The sequence below is a fragment of the Poecilia mexicana genome, unplaced genomic scaffold (assembly GCF_051168715.1).
Source record: "Poecilia mexicana isolate PSO_F unplaced genomic scaffold, ASM5116871v1 scaffold_11, whole genome shotgun sequence".
In the NCBI taxonomy this organism is placed as follows: Eukaryota; Metazoa; Chordata; class Actinopteri; order Cyprinodontiformes; family Poeciliidae; genus Poecilia; species Poecilia mexicana.
This window is the reverse complement of record NW_028263380.1, coordinates 13971085-13988805: the sequence shown is the minus strand read 5'-3', so window position 1 is coordinate 13988805 and position 17721 is coordinate 13971085. Positions and strand designations below refer to the sequence as shown.

Below are 17721 nucleotides of genomic sequence, written 5' to 3'. Positions count from 1 at the left end.
TGGAAACATCCACAGCATGACAAACACTCAACCATACTTTGGAAAGTGAACATAATATGCATTTTCCACAAATTTATATTTTGTTTTTGGGTCAATCTTTGTTTCATCTGACTGGAAGTCAACACTTCCGGTTCAAGTGCTTGTAATGTGCGTTAATATACCACATGTTTATGTTTCTGATGGTAGAAAAGAAAATACTTCTAAAGTAGAGATTGATACTTTGTGCACTAGCTACTTGCAAAGTGCAGTACTGACGTAAAAGGGTTCATTAAACTAATTTAAACACATTTTACTTGCTCCTCCTTGGAGTGAATAATTCCTCCCAAATTAATATGTATTTTCATTTAAGCTCAACCACATTTAAGCGACAAGGGCTGTGCAGATGGTGCAGCATGTTTACATTTCATACAAACACAGTTTAGCTTCACATGTTTATACCTTTTATATTTAAGGTTTATTCAAAGGCTCTTAAATCTCAGATGGCCAGTTCTTGAGGATGCTCTCTGATATTGCATCACTGGATGTGATCTGCGTGACGATGCCTCCTCTGACCCAGTTTTGACTGATTTTGCTCTTTTCCTCTGCTGGTAATGTGACGTTGGCTTTGAACAGCTCAGCCAGGATGCGCTCCGCCAGATGACTCTCTGCGGCAAACCAGCCAATCACGGCACACGGATTCCTGTAAAGTTGGCCAGTGGGCATCAGAGTGTTTATTCATAGACGCATCTGAAGGTTGCAGAATGTGGATCACTTTTGTTTTCTGTTCTAATTAGCTCTCTGGATTAGCGATGGAAATTATTCAGCGTTGCTTTGCGTTTGACTAATCGGGAGTTTCATTTTTGGTGAAATGTATCACGGCTGTCCTATTTTCTTCATATAAATTAGCTGTATTATTAACGGCCAAAGCAAATCTTCTCCATCCGCTGCGGTTTTAATTGGTTGTTGGGCAACAGCAGAAGATTAGATCCAACTGTGGCCTGTTGACTGTCAAAGACCCAGAAATTTACATTTTACAGGCCTTGAAAATAACAAATTGGAAATGACGTCTTAATCTACGAGTTTATCTTATTCTGATGCATTTATTTCTGTCTTACCTTGAGATTCAGGTAAATATGCACTGCACAAACGTTAAATCCCTGCAGTTGAAACCTTTCGAAGGTTAAAATTGAAAGGTGAATATTTTCTTGCTTAGTTCTATGTATTTATTTTGAACCGAGCAAAAACATGGACGAAATTTGTATCGACAGGTACCTCTCTGCTTCATGGCATTTTAAGAGTAACTTAATAAATCCATGAGTGAAAGGAATTTTAGATCCATTATAGATTTTTAAGAAAGTAAATCAAGCATTTTGCTTTTATTTGCACAACCAAACAGCTGCATTATATAAAATGCGAATAAACAAATGAACGCAAAGCGGACAACTTCTTAGGGTATTGTAATTTCAATAAGATGATAGAAGTGGCTTTGACAGTCCTTAAATTGCAATGTTTGATCAGGATGGATGGATTCTCCATACAGTTATCAACATTCCTTGTAAAGATATGAAAAAACCCTAAAATATAATTGTATTCATTTTTATTGCAGTAGAATAGTCTCATTTTAAATAATTTAATCAGTCTGTGGTTAATTGTTTTTTGTAACCTCTCTTCTCACTCATCGACCTTACTCTAGAGGCATGTCCTTTTGTCTTTCCCATTTTGAAGAGTGATTTGGAAAACTGGGCCACTGTGATTTTCTTTATATTTATGCGCTCAACAAATGCATAATTAGACATTACTAAAAGTGAAGTGGAAATCAATGAAACGCATCAGTTCCATGTTATAGGAGTCATTACGGGTGCTAGTGATGTAAAAAAAAAAAACCCATTAAAAATCTCACTTGAGTCATTAAATGGACTCAAGCTAAAGGGTTGAACAGAGGATTTTAATGCATCTTAACCAGGCGCTTTAGTGCAAAGAAAGCATTTGAAAAGATTGCAGGAATAACCTTGTTTGGCCTTGACCTCAGAGCCACCTTCAGTAGCAGGCGTGTGTGTGTGCATGTGTGTGTGTGTGTGATATATGTTTGCTGTCACTGCTACGCTCTCAGAGACAATTGGCTGGGTAAGGCATGGTTAGCCTTGCTTGTAACACTGAGCTGAATTATGACTACCCTGACCTGAACAGGAGGGCTTCGCTTCGTCCTTTTCACTCGGTGATTCAACTCCGAAAGTGTGAATGAGCAAAACGGCGTAGTGCGCTTTTATGCAGACCGAGTAAAGCTTTTTGAGTTCAGTCTGTCAAAGCAGCGACATGAAGATGGGGTGAAGGCCACAAGCCGCGCAAATCGTTTTATCTGTATGTAGGAATGTGATTCCAGCCTGACTGTTCATTTGATCCTGGCTGCTGCTGCTTTACATCAGGTCGCTGTGTTTACCTCTGGTGGAATCCAGCTAAGCTAAACCACATCAAATCTGATTCGTGTAAGCAGGATTCAGAGCAAATTCACGTTATATTTTACTGCGAGGCGTTTCGGTCTGGACGTTTTGCTCAAATCAGACTTTAGTGTCTTGTTTGTCACGGCCAGCACAATGTGGGACATCAAATCCAGCGTGCTGGCAGCGCCGAGCAGAATAAAGCTTCCCAACTGGGAGGCTTTTATGGGGAACAAAGAGGAAGAACAAAAGTTTAAGGATGAAACAAATATTCTGCACATAAACTGGAATGTTTCTGCATTTGTAATCTGGACCAACAGACGGAAAAAAACTTTTACTACTCGAGGCATGATTCAGATAAATGTGGGCGATTGTCATTTACTCGGTACATATTTATTTATTTTCTTTTCCCCACCCTGCTGCAAGGAAAATGTTTCTTCGGGAACAGTAGTAAATTGGTACTGAAAAGTAACCAGCAACACTTCATAGTTACTTACTACGCCTTCCCCGGTTGGCACCGATGGAAGGGATCTGTAAAAATTCAACTTTTATTGCCCAAAATGGATATTTTGAAGAACACACCCTTTAAGCTGACCGCATTGTTTTTACTATTTGTGCGTTAACACGCTTCCCTTCTTACCCCGTTCGTCTCTTCCACCCTTCCCACAGGATTTCTACTGGATTTGTCCGGGACCTGAGACGATCAATGATGCAATGATGGCAATGATTATGGAAATTATTATTAATATTTATTTCAACCAATCATGACGTTTCTCCTGATGAATGCTGCAAAACCAACCAGAGACATTTGATGAAAGCTTTTGGGATGCAGAGGACAATGCAAAGATACAGAAAGGATTTTTTTTTTTGTATTATTTTCTAAATTTTGCACTGAAAATGGCTCCTAAAAGTAGCTGCTATAATGCATCTCTTATTATTTTGTATTTTCTAATAAAATATACCCCACCACCCCTCCATGAACCCTCAAGTTGCACTAAAGCCACTCAGAAACAACTTCCAAACTGCTGTCACACACAAGTTAACACAAACACAGCTCTGCTGTGTATCATACATTTATCACACATCCACACATGGTAAATATCCCCTTCAGAAACTCTGTTAAAATTACTCTATCAGTTGGTGGAAAAGTGCACAGAAGCTGCATTGAGACCAAAAATAATCACAACAGTCTCTTTAAACGCCCACTTTCTCCTCAGCGCAAACTCAGAGACTTTGAGTTCGGTCTAATTTTACGCTTGTGTGCCGAAGAACTCGAGAGTAAAGTGTCCCCGAGGAAAGAGTCAGTCAAAGGACTTTAATGACGGCGAAAAAAGCACAAAAAAAAATGGCTGAGCATGAGATCGATGGCGCCGCAGTTGAACGTGGCGTGTTGGTGTTTTGTGTCTAAATAAGCCAGTGTTTGACTAACTGGGTCAGGTCAGAAGGCATGAAGAGCTGCTTTCAGTCACGAGTGAGAAACGCTGCTGGAAACACTACTGGACTATTAAGATGCCTCGAAGCAGGATGAACTTCAGATAAAGTTCAAAGAAGCACAAAGGAAACAGATTCCACTTCAAAACGCCCCGTTTAGTTGAGAAATACAGATCGTCCTGCTGCTGCTGCTGGAACAGTTTAACCTCCTTTAATGTATCGTTCAGGGTTTAGGGTTTGAAACCCCTCTGTTGGTTTTAAAGCATTCAGTTTAGGTTTAATGATTTCGTCTTTCTCCAGGATTCCCATTTAACAAGTTTCCTTTCCCTGCTGAAGAAAAGCATCCCAACAGCATCATGCCTCCACCGCCATGTTTTGAGATGTGGATGGTGTGTTCAGGGGAATCTGGTGCTCATTTTCCTTCATGCATCTAATTTTCCATGCAGGCCAAAATGCTACATTTCAGATGCTTAAATAACCTCCAAAGACGTTTGGCTTGCTTCCGTTTCACAATCACATTAAGCAGAATTGGGGAGTAAATAGTTACATTTACTCAGTTGCATTTAATTGAGTACCTTTTTTGGGAAAAAAATGTATCTTGAGGAATATTTTTACTGCTTTTTACTCTTACTTGAGTAAAACTTCTGGATACTCGACTCACTTCGAGGAACGTCACTGAATGAACAGCAAGCTTGTTTTCAACCAAACACCCACCAAGGAAGTTTTATATTGAAAGAAATTGATTAGGAAACATGTCTCTTTTGCCTGATTTTGTTATTTTGTAATTATGAATTATTTTCACCTTTGATCTTCCACATTATATTTTGGCTTGTCTGATTATGTAATTTTAAATAATTGATGTTTTGATCAGTTACCTTGTACTTCATTAGTCTTTTTTATAACCAATGGATGGCTACTTTTTACTTTTACTTGAGTAAAAATATCTTGAAGTATTTCTACTCTTACTTGAGTTTTAGCCTCTCTTCTCACCTCTGCCATTAAGTCTCACAGTTTCCAAGCTTCACCTTTTCTTTTCGACTGTGGAGATTTTCTTTCTTCCTGTCTCCAAACCTTTTCTGAATCATTTTTGATGTTCACTTGTGACGACGTGTGCTACAAATGGTTTTCTTTGTGATCCCAGAAGCTTTTGGATCTTTAAGAAGACTCTTCCAAGTCGCTGTGTACCGATCCTCCTGGATCAGCTCAGGGTAACTTTCCGTCTAAATTGGGTAAACCTGGACTCACTTAGGTAATGTTGAAACGTTATGACGTAATAGAGTTGAAAGACGAGGCAGCAGGTTTAAGGAAATGACACGTAGCTGTGCTGGAATGAGATGCTAACATAGCTAATGGTGTAAGAAACTGGCTTAGGAAACTTTATTTATTCAGTAATATCACTTTGTATTTAATTGCTCCTTGTTGATGTCTTTTTTTGCTCCTTCCAGCCTCGTACTGATCTTCTGTCTTGTCTTTGCTGTTTTTTAAGAGCTCCAGGAGGATTCTGTGGACGGGTGTGGTTTATGTGCATAACAAACTCAGGCTAGGATGACCTGTAATTGAAAAGTTAATTGTGTGTCACATCAGCAAATAACCAATCACAAGAATGCTGGAGCCACTGTTCTGTAAGAGTTGAAAGGGACAAAATATTTATTTGACTCGACTGCGTGCAAATCAATATTTATCTTTTATATAACACTTTTTTTTTTTTCCTGCTTGACATTTCTAAACTTACACAGTTGCAAGTTGAGAAGCTGCTGTAAAGCTCTGAAGTAACTCCACACCTTAACAGAGAAACACTTTTTATGATCTCAGCTTTCAATCTCTGCTTTGCTTGAGGGCTTTTCTTTAAAGTTTGTCACCAGAAGCAGCAGAGACTTAAAGAATAAATCAGAGCATGACGAGACATGCAGGCTGCTCTTTGCCGGGCCAGATGCCAAACCTGAAGGTCTCATTTCCCACCGTTCAGGAATTCTCCTCCTATCAAGCGATCGCAGTGGAAGAGCGGCATTCCTTCAGTAATGAGGTCACAGAAGAAAGGGCATTTAAAAGCTCAAACTGACCCACTTTCATGTCGCCTGCAGACCTCGCTGGATTTCTAATTTGAGTTTGTTTGTTATGGAAACCCGATGACATCCGTCGAGCTGTGCCACTCCGATGGGATCATGTGTCATCCTTATGGCAACAGAGAGTTCATCTCACTCGCTTTAGCCTGGGGGCGTTGATTATTTCACAAACCTTTTTAAACGAGGAAGTGACCTGGTGTGCAGAGCTTGTCCGGGCAGAGAGACTTATAGATGGTCTGAATTTCACAAATCCATTTCTCCTTCAGACTCTAGTCTGTACTTGCCTTGCGGAGCGAAGGAAACAGTATCCTCCTCCGAGCCGCCAGCCAGAGCGCCGGATCAGAGTGGATCCGTGCTCTTTGGACTGGAAACCTGGGAGGTCGGCTTCATTTAAAGGATACTTTATAGCATTTATATATAAAACTGCTAGCAGCTGTAAAGGAGGTGATGTAGTGATAATGGTTTTTACCACAGATCTGAAATCACTCTCACTGTGCATTCGTGTGTGTGTGTGTGTGTGTGTGTGTGTGTGTGTGTGTGTGTGTGGGGGTGTGTGTGTGTGTGTGTGTGTGTGAGTGAGTGAGTGAGTGAGTGTGTGTGTGTGAGTGAGTGAGTGTGTGTGTGTGTGTGTGTGAGTGAGTGAGTGTGTGTGTGCTGTAATCCAAGCTGTTCTGCTCAGCGTAATGGGGACCAGATTTAGTTGAGCTTGCATGTTTGAGAGTCTCTGTGACTCGTTCACCTTCAGGAGACCTTCCAGACTTGCTTCAAGTGTATAAATCAAACACCTTGGAGTTAAGAGGCTCTCGGACGAGGAGAGGAAGAAAAGCCGAGTGAAGAAAAGCAGGTGCGTTACTCTGCAATAAACCGATCCAGTTTTACAGATGAAATGACGAGGAGCCTAATTTCAGCTCTTGCCTCTGCAAATAGGACTTATCATGAAATTTTCCACACAGGATTGACCTGATTGGTTTGTGTCATAGCAGGGAAAGCATGGTTGTAGGGATTAAAAGCTGAAAATAAAATAAGTTATTTTCAAGGGAAAGGCAACCAGTCATCAGGTCAGTAGCACTTCAACCTGTGATGCGGTTGCTTTACTGTATTTAAATTTGACCTGCAAAAGTTGAGTAAGGGGTGTTTTTAACCAAATTAAGGACTTTTTTTGTGAAATAGTGTGTTTATTTGTGTTAAGTGTTGCTCAGTGGTAAGAAATATTCATATTTCTGGGATAACTGCAATTTAGACTATTGGGCTTTCTTGTAGAGAAAACAGTTTTTTTTTTCTCTTTATCAATGAAGCAGCTTCTCCTGCGTATTCTGCAGGTTTATTATGTGATTTCTTTTCCAGTGGGTGACCTCTATATCTGTAAGCATGCCTCAATTTACTGCCAAGCTGTGGCTTCAATGTGCACCGCGACTGTAACAACCCTAGAAGAGCTCTCCCTGCAGCAGGTTCATAAATCGGTCAATTTTTATTGCTGTCTGTCAGCCTGACCTTAACTTTTATTTGGCACTTACCAAGCAGCCCCACACTCCCCTTAATGCCAAACTAAAGCCATTTTGTCAGTAGAAAAATGGTCCTAAAGCCCCTCCAGTTTGACCTTTTCATCTCCAAACTCGTATCATCTTTTATCATGAACACAGGAACACTGACAGTCCACCCACACATACACCTCCACTGTCTGGAGGCAGCTTTCATCTGTGTGTGTCCACAGCAACACAACACACACACACACATACACACACACCCCCCCCACACACACACACACACGGGCGCAGAGCATGCAGACTAATATGATGGAGATCTAGTTTGTGCGTCACTGCAGTGGGGAAAAGCTCTGACCTGAGGGGACCTACTGCAGCCAGCATCTTACTGCCCTGCTTCTCCCTCTTTCTACTTCTGACAGTTAGCTCCACTGACCTACTTTAGCCCCAACACACTCCAGCAATCATTATTTTTCTGCAGCTTTGCCTGAAAGAGGGGAGAGGGCATACAGAGAGAGAGAGAGAGAACTTGACTACTTTGCATGATGCCTTTTTAAGTACATTTTAATGGTGCAACATTCAGCAAGAAAGGTGATGCAACGGCAGAAATTTGCCTGATTGTCTTCAAATTAAAGATTGTCTTGTTTTGTTTTGTTTTTTTTTTTGGTTAACGATGCTTGCATGAAGTTTCCACCTTCTCCTAGCCTTTTCTGCTCAGATCTCTCATGGTTCCCATGGCGTTGCGCTGAGGGCAGCACAGGGTGTGTGAGGTTCACATTTAGTGGTTTGGATCTTCCTTTGCGATGAGGTAACTGTTCCCAGTAAGAAATGTGGCGGACCACCTGGAAATCTTTACAAGGCAGAAACATTTTGGAGAAGTCTGGAGATGAGATGTTTCGTCGCTGGTCACAAGTTCAAATAAATGAGCGCCGGCGTTGGTTAATGAAATGTTGTTATTCTTACCAGCATGATGTTCACGTGTAATTTAACTTTATTTCTTTAGTTATGTGTTGGTTGAATAAAAAGGCCATTGCTAGATCTAAATTACTCCCAAAACTGCCAAGTACCTCGGGACGGTGCAGACATCCGTCCATCCAGCGTCCAGCACTTTAGTCTATCAAAAACGAACATTTATTGTGTTTTTTCAGTTCTTGCCATGAGCGATTCAAGAGGATTTCAATACCAAGTTTCCCAAATGCTGTTGTGTGTAGTTAAATATTTTAAAAGCATGACAGCCTCAGTGTAGGTGTGCTTTAAAGTGAAATGCAACTGAGGATAATTTGCCTCTCCAAAAGTAATTACAGCACATTTAGCAAAAAATCACTCCTTTCCTTTCTTGCTAGCACAGTGGACAAGTGGTGAGTACCGTTACCTCACAGAAAGACGGTTCTGGCCCCAGTGAGCAGAATTAAGGTAATTTAGAAAGAGGATCACTAAATCCTCTTGTTATTAATAGAACAATAATCAAGCTAATAATCCATAAAATGTTTTAACCCAATTACATTTTTTTTCTTTTGTATTGGGGCTTGTGCAAATGTGAAAGCATTTTCACCAGTTGGTTTGTGGTAAATCTCTTTTAAAAGAAAAATGTTAAACCAATATAAACCATCTGAAAAGACTTGCCTTTTCTTTCTTTCTTTTTTTTTTTTTTTTTTTAAAAAGGTCACACTTAAAACTAAAATATGCAGAATTTTCCAAAAGCGAGGGCAGCTAAAAGTGGTGCTGGATCACTGGTCATTCATTGCCTTAAAACAAGGTTTTAGGGGGCAGATATTTTTATATTACTGAAGGCAGTTCACTAATACTTTCTGCTAGTGGCATCAGCCATTGTGTTTGGACTCTGCAGCTACAGTATACTGCCAAAAGTCAGCAGCATCTGAGCACTGGAACACACTGCAAAAAGCAAAAACTCATTTTATTTCCAGTTGCTACATGCAGGAGCATGAAGGATGTTCTTAAAATGTTGTGAGGAAACAGGGTAAAATGTCTCATTTGCTCATTTTGAGAGATTTCTGTGACTGTGTGTGTGTGTGTGTGTGTGTTGCTGTTGTTGATGTTCTCCTCTGTGTTGCCTCCGAGGCAGAGAGATTCCACCTGCTATATGCCAGCTGTCGTTAAAGTCCAAAGCAGTCAAAGCACGCAGCATGCAACTGAGTCATGTCTGTGTTTCACACTCAAAGACGTGACAGGAGATGCATGAATAAGTACATCTAGATAAAATGGTAGATAACATAAATACAGCATTGCTTTTGTTTGTTTTAGTGCAGCAAAGACAGAGCAGAGCTTTTAGTGTGTCTGACAATAAATCAGCCCGCACATCATCTGCAACCTGAGCAGAGGTGACAGCGAGCGTCTCCCTTATTTCAGTGTCACACGTTCACCATCAGCTGATCCTCTGCCCTGAAGTTGGCTTTCCTTCCTGACTCCTGCAGAAAAAAGTTTCTAAAAATAAAGTAAAATAAAAGTTCTGGATAGTGAAAAATATGCATGCAGCTGCAACACGGAATATTGAAATAAGCGGGTGAAAACGGAAATGCACATTTTTCCAGCGTAACACGAGCAATCTGCAAAAGATGCAGTCTGTAAGCAGTTGTTACTCAGCTTTATCCCTCAATAGAAAGCTCCAAAATTGAAAAACATAATATTAACTTAAAATTTCTTTAACATACAAACCTAACAGTGCAATATTAATGCATTAGTGTAGGGTTAGTGAAATTTAAAATGACAAATACTTTGAAAACATATAAAAGGAGCCCTCATTTAAAAAGTAGACTTTAAATCTGTCCAAATGTAACACACTGAAGTGACTGTAGTATGGTAGACCAAAAGTGTCACAATCCAAAAAAAGAAAAAGCTTATTTAACAACAACAACAATAATAATAATAATAATAATAATAATAATAATAAATATTAATAATCCAGATAGATTACACTTCAGCAGTCTGTCCTCTTGTTCTAAAATGTTACATTTTAATATCTTTTCATATTTTCATGCATCATCACATGCTCTGACTGCTTCAGAAAAAAGTGATTTGTATTTAAAAATTAATTCAAATCAGTCTTTTTTGCTCCAGTTTCAACTACAACATTTACTCTGATACGGACAGTCGTTTGTTGGCATGTTTCTCCCAGCGGCCCGCTTTCAATTTGCAAAACATGCAATGACAAGGCAAGTTTTACTCTTCTTAATATCAGTCTGTCTTACTTTAAGCATTTAACTCGCAATGTAGATGTCAAATGTTATTCTCGGGACATCTAACCTCAGAATAAGGTGAAATTAAACTCTAAAAAGAAGTTTAGAGTCTATGACAAACATAGTTTGTCTATGTTTGTCATAGACAAACATGTTTGTCTATGACACATGTTATTTGCCCTCAAAGTCCCTTCAAGCTATCCAACACATGTGGTGGATATAAGGGAAGTTACATTTCTGTAAGTGCAGTTAGAAATTTTGTTCATGTTCATCTTAGTTTTTTAATTCATAAATTTTCTTTGTTTAGAAACTTTATGCTCACAAACAATACCTGTTGACTCCCTTATTGAGTTATTGGTCATAGCTGAATTGTTTTCTTTTTCCACTGCTTTCTGGTTTTTCATTTCATTAAATTCAGGATTCCAGCTGTAAACAGTGTGTCCAAAGGAAAGACTGTTTCTGAAAGGTGACAAAAAAAAAATCATCTTTTCCCCTCCTGATTAGTTCAATTTGCACTGTTGTAAAGATTCAAGACGCTCCCTTTATTTGTTGTTCATCTCTTGCAGATGGTGCAAAATTGTACGATTTATTTAGCGAGTGTTCCTGCAAACATTTTCTTGAGAAAGTTAATATCATGAATCTCAATTCAGACGTGTCCACAAGAACCTGCCGCTTGTTTCTCATTGACGGACTCTGGTTAAAGATCAACCTGCAGCTGTTCTTCTTTGGTTTACTGACTGCATGTGTGCATGGTGTTCTCTCTGCAGTGTGTCTGAACATGCTGGCTCCCCCCATAAATATAGCTGCTGGTCAGTGGCTGCTGATGACAGCCATAATTACAGGATGAGCTGTCCAACAGCTGAAGAAGAGAGAAAGAGGGGGTGTGTTTGTGCAAGTGTGGATACTGGTGTTCAAACTGAAGTGCTGACAAAAAAAAAAACCTGCAGAGCTCCCGGGAGGTTTGCACTGGGGATAGAGCAAATTGGGAAACAATGGTATAAAATCTATAAAACATGTTCTCCTTGTCATTAGATCTGTTTCAGTTGGCTTGTATTTCTCTTACTAATTTCTAATCAGGTTCCTGGAGCTTTTGTACTTTTATTTTTCAATTATGAAGGTAATGCATTCTCACTTTTGCACTTTACAAACACTTTTTGGTCCCAAAGTAAAGTTAATTTTCAAACAATTTAACCGAACGCCTGAGCACCTCTGATCCTTCCTATTAAGGTTATTTCAAAGTCTCGTCTGCTCCTAATGATGGATTAAAAAGGACAAGTCATTTTCTGCTCCCGTCGCTTTGTGGAAGGGTGAGGTGAATCGGATTTGTATGGACTCAGCGGAACAACATATCCACTTATGGAGTCCAATTATGCTGGCAGGAGCACTCTGAGATGAGTCACTCCTCAAAATCCAGCTGCAGGAAGGAAATTTTTCCCTCCACCTTAAACGGCGGTACCTGTGCTTTACGCTGTTTGTGGCTTTTTAAAGATGGAGATGTTTGTCTTTTTTTAGATTCCTTTCATGTAATTTACTTTGTTTGGTCCTCACTTCCCAGGAAAAATCCCTCTGCCTGAGATAAATGGATTAAGATAAATAGAAAAAACACCTTACTGGTAAACTGTAATGCCAGATAATGAACCCACTGGGTAGGAAAAGGAGCAAAGTGCACTACTTCAGATCTATTACCTTGTTTAAGATGCACTATCCCAAATTAGATAATAAAGTTTTAGCAATAAAAAGCTAAAGTCAGAGTAGAGCATTGGTTTCCACTTCCAGATCCTCGAGGGTCTGTTACCTGAATGCTTTAAATGTGTCCCTGTACCAATTAAGCTTAAGGTTGAACCACATCAGTATTTCTTCAGTTTTTGTAGCTACATGAAAAAGACCCATTCTTTGAAATGTGGTGTTTAGAACCAGGGAAACGTCTAAAACGTGTTGGACCAGAACTGGGCATCACGGGTTTAAAGAGAACCTGTGCTGCATGTCATTTCCCTCTGAAGACACACCTAACCTAACCTCTGGGAAGTAATAGAAGTACTGAGGTTTACTAGTGTTGGTGCAACGTCTGGGGTAGATTTGTTATAATAGTCCAGCAATTTATAGCAGTTAAACGCCACAGCTGTGTATTTTTATGGCTTTCGTTCATCCACACTTCTTCACAAAGGGAGGTTGTATACAAGACTATTAGTGGAACTAGATTAGTCAAATATAAAACATCTGTTGTGCAAACACACTGATTATTAATGCTTCTGTTCTGCTGCAGAATTCAGTTACTAGGGGATTTTTTAAAAAATGTGCAAATCTAGAATTCAACTGTTTAAGTACAATTCTTTCCGCAATGATAACTGTTAGTCTGTTGGTTATAGAGCTTTAGAAAATATAACCACCTAAAATGGCAGCTGCAGGACAACAACGCTACCAGCCTCAAAATGCCCCAACACGTCAATAAAGGTTTCCAGTTTACAACAATCAGAGCAACGCAAGTCAGAACGGCATGGCCAATATTCTGGAGTCTGACCGGATCACAGAATATGCTCTGCGAGCCATTTAACGACTCTGTGATATTATGACACTTCTTCATTCTCTGGATGTGAACAAATTAAAGTCCCGAAGGGTTTTTCTCTTATTGCAAGACGTCAAAAGTCCGACTAAATCAAAGTTAAAGCTGATGAATGGAAATATGCACTAAAAAGAAATGAAGCCAAATAAATACTTGGAGCATACTGCAGCTGTGACATGACCAGTGTTGCTGATTGCTGAAATATTGCGCAGAACAATTTAGTCTGCGTTCATCTCGTGCTTATTTTACCATTCGCTAAAATTTAAACGATGATATGAAATTTCATATCATCGTTTAATATGAAATTTCATATTAAACGATGAAATTTCGTTTAATATGAAATTTTAAACGTTCAAACGTTCTTTGAACATGAACGTTTGCATGTTCAAAGAGATTTACCTGATCTCTTTGAACATGCAAACGTAAAATAAAGTGATATATTGCAAATACTGTATTAATTACCTAAAATAAAATCAGTCTGAAATTGGAAGCCTTTTTTATTTTACTACATGCATTGTTTTTATTTAAATTTTGGGCTTTAAAAAGAGCTGATTCAGTCTGATTTACATTGGATGAGAAATAACAAAAGGACAAACACGTATCATGATGTTCAACCCCCACCGCCTTCACCACATGATGGAGTCTCGGGGTTATTCTTCTCAGAGCTGAAAACCGGCTGGTCCCACCCACTCGGTAACATCTCTGGCCTCTGATTGGTCCGCCGTTGTTGAGGAGGAGCGCCTCAAACACAAACTGGAATGTGTGCGGGTCGGCTCGGTGTTTGCCGTGTGTGGACGTCTGGCTGCGGCGTCTGATTATCAGCGACGAAACGACGATAATCTACTCGCCGCTGCATGCTTCTTCTGGGGTAAAGCTTTGTGTTATTTGTTTTAAAGCTGCGCCGGAAAAAAATCCTGCAAGAAAAATCAAGCCTCAGCGCTGAAAGCGAAGACGCACTTTCTCCTGTGTTGTTTTTTTATTTTTATTTTTTTGTTATTTTTTGTTTTGTTCGTTTTTTTTTTTTTTTTGGTAACGGACGGATGGACAGGCTCAGGTAGACGGGCAGAGACGCAGTTGAGGAGCCGCTCTTACTGGTGAAGTTTTGCAGAGGTGAGTTGAAGCATCCGGGAGTGCAGATCCATGCAGAGCGTGTTGGATGAGAAGCGTCTCTGAGGATCAGAGAGGGAAATCTCTCCCCCCCCATTCTCACACACAGCTGTGGAGGGGGAAGATCTTCCATTCTCTGGGGCAATGGGTTAGTAGATCAAGGCGATGCATGAACTGGCTGATGTAAACGGACAACAGCCCGGCAGTAATTTAATTCATAATTCTGGTTTTGCAGATTGTAAATATTTAGTACTCGATCAGTTTCCTAAATCAGTGTTTTGTTTGGTTTTCTCCCCTGTTCCATCTATGAACCATTACAACTAAAAATAAGCCAAACAAAAATAATTTAACATGGATGCTTTGATCCTGAGATTCACTGATTGTGACCAATTTCCAAACAATTATGTGAAGCAATACTGATTTTAGTTAATTTAATATATATATATATATATATATATATATATATATATATATATATATATATATATATATATATATATATATATATATATATATAGTGTATGTAAATCTTATAATGCATAGCTATAGTATACCATGCTATTCTGTCACAAGCAATCATATATTTAAATTGGGACCAGAGAAGATGTCACACTGTGTGAAAGGGAGGGCAATTGGTGTTACACTTCACTTCAGCAGCATTTCGTTCAAAACATGATTAGAGTTTATTATAAATTACCTTCAACATTTTATAGTAGTGATTAGACTAGTTAGCACATTTAGCACAGCTAGCTTTGCTGAATGTAAACATCAGTCTCTGAGGGTCCCCTCCAGATTTATTCTGTCAGATTCCCAGAACGTTGCCTACATGTCCTAGTCTAACATGACCTTTGATCCAGACTTTGAAAAGGTGCAAAGGAGAGCCATTATGTTCAGCTTCCTGTTATGCAGCAGCCTGAAGGAAAAGCGAGGATGCCATTCGCTTCCATTCTTCAAGCTTCCAACACTTGGCTTATTCTAAGAAAAACTTATTCAGCTCTCCTTAGTAGAAACTTCCACACGCAAGAGTGTTGCTTTCAGAAATGGGTCATTCACTGACTGGTGTGCAACATCGTTTCTCCTTGGCGAGGCTGAAACATGAGGTCCATCCTGATGGTTTTAGGAAATTCCTTTGCCGATTTTTTTTATTTTTTTTTTGCTTGTCATGAAGGTCAAAGGTTATCATTGCCACCCACAGTGGACCTGTCGGTTAAACCAGAGTAAACAAACAAAGGATCAGGTCCATTGTCTTTAAAGTGTCCCACCAGTTCTCTATCTGCCAGGACGCCTTTTAGCTGTCAGCTGGCATTGCATTTCCAGCTGCATCTCCTTCACGGTGATCAAAGGCTTTCCCTGCATCCACAATGCTCTAACATATTCGCAGTTTTATCCAGATAACTGATCAGCATGCCGTGCAGTTTTTGTTTTCCCCCCCAGGCTGGCTGTGTAGCTTCTGGGGTAAAAGTTTTTCTTTATTTTCTTTAACTGCAGCACCAGTCTGACTTTGATATGGTTAAGTGGAAGCGCTTTGCTTCGCTGCCAGGCTGTTTGGGCCATGCCTAAGCTGAAAAAAGGGGGTTGGTGAGTGTGTGCCTTTTTTGTGCCAAGCTGAGAGAGGCTGCAGGGATGCAAGACCGGCGTCTGTTCCCACAAGCTTTCCCATCACCTTCTCTCCACTTTACCACAGCCGGCTTTTCATTCCCTGCATCTGCTGCCCTCGGTCTCAGCCCACTTTCTTTCTCTTCCTTTTCTTTTCCTCCCCGACTCTCACTTTCTTTGCCACACACATGCAAGGACAAGAGCACATGCACGCACACACACACACGCACACACACACACATGAACTCATTTCCTTTTTGTTTCCCTCCAAAGCCTCATTAAAGAAATTATGACTGTGTGGTTTGGAGGAAAATCAAATGCTCTGTCATTTTTGTTGGGTTTTCCCCTTGACTTTAAAAACAAAACAGCCGTGTTGATGCGAGCAGAGGAAACCAACAACACCTGAAAGCTAACTTTTTTTTCTCTCTCTCTCTCTCTTTCCCTTTCTCTCTCTCTCTCTCTCTCTCTCTCAGTTTCTTAAAGCTCAGGGTGATTCCTGTGGGGTTCTTGTTCTGTCAAAACTCAAACATGTCCACTTAAGACAATAGAGGATTGGTGAATCAGGCATGCCGCTGTTAGCTTGCTAACTTTAGTTTTAATTATTCTAAGCATCGCTTTTGTTTTCACTGTAAATCTACAATATCCACCAAATTGTTGAATTCAGATGTTCCACCCCCTGCCATGGCTGCAGACTGGCTTACATCCTGCTTCTTCAAGCATTTATGAGAGCGAGGTCAATGGATGCTGAGGTTCATGACTGAAAACTTTATCCAGACTCTGTAGCTACAGATCTCTGGTCTTTATGTGGACCACAGATTAGCCCAAGATCAGTGTACAGAGATCTTAGAGGAACGGGGCCCTCGACTGAAAAGCCACATTCATGCTTATCTCAACAAGAGCAATGCAAAGCGTTGATGCAGTGGTGTAACCCATGCCACCACTGGGCCTTGAAGTGAAAATCTATGCCTCTCTATCTGGAAATCCAGTTGATGGGTCTCTGTTTGGTAGTTGCTAGAGTAATTGAACCTTGTCGAGAGTAAAGTTTGGTGGATTGTCTGAACTTGAGCCCTTAGTTCCAGTGGGGACAGCTTGGGATGGTCCCTTCCTAATCCAACATGATTGTTCACCAACACACAAGGAAAAGTCCAGAAAGACATGGATGGAAAAGTTTGGTGTCCTCAATCTGTAAGTCAGGCTGTCTCATCCATCGTCATAAACATGAGGTCATACATTGACCTCCCAAAAGATTTGACTCTGTTAAAGCAGGATAGTGTGGCTACGTTTTAACCCTAAGAATTAAGAATGATTAAGAATACTCTTGGCAACACCGTGCAATTACGAACTTCTTCCATCTGTTTTTAGGATAAGAAAAGCTTCCTGGCAGCTGGTCAGCAGTGTGCAGCAGCACTGCCACTCTATGCTCTCTAATTATCATACCATTTGCTACAATCTGAAAGCAACTCTTGCTTTCAGATTGTAAAATCAAGGGTTGTGTAACTCTCAGTGCTGTAGGTGATATCCAGCATGCAAGTCTTGCTTTGTGGTTTGCCCAAACACTTGACAGAGTCTTGCTTGATTTCCATCTTCGTCACGCTTGTTTGGTTGGTAGAAAGGGGGACTGTAACGCACAGGAAGTGGCAGGTTTGGATTTGAAACGGTGGTATGTAAAATATGTGCTAGTGGCATGTTTGTACCCAGAGTCTCCATCCAGTTAGTCGGTGTTGCTGAGAAACTAAATATCACAGGCAGTAATACTGACAAGTCGCCACAGTATGCAAGACGGCCACAGGGCGGCTTTAAAATGACAGGCCAGCCGCTGGGCGATGAAACATTACTTTTGTCTATGTTTTGTTCTTTCTGCTGTCAACGATTTGG

At 40.2% G+C, this 17721-nt stretch overlaps 1 protein-coding gene across 3 annotated transcripts in view; it reads left to right on the top strand.

The window, feature by feature from the left end:
* Positions 1–17721, top strand: part of ripor2 (RHO family interacting cell polarization regulator 2) — a 63222-nt gene that overhangs the window by 1315 nt on the left and 44186 nt on the right. The window contains exon 1 of one of the 3 annotated variants that reach the window (XM_088010248.1): positions 13568–14253. The exons of the other annotated variants lie outside the window; for them this stretch is intronic. The gene's annotated coding sequence lies outside the window, so the exon portion shown is untranslated. Of the gene's footprint in view, positions 1–13567; positions 14254–17721 lie in introns of those variants that run through there. 3 annotated transcript variants of the gene reach the window in all.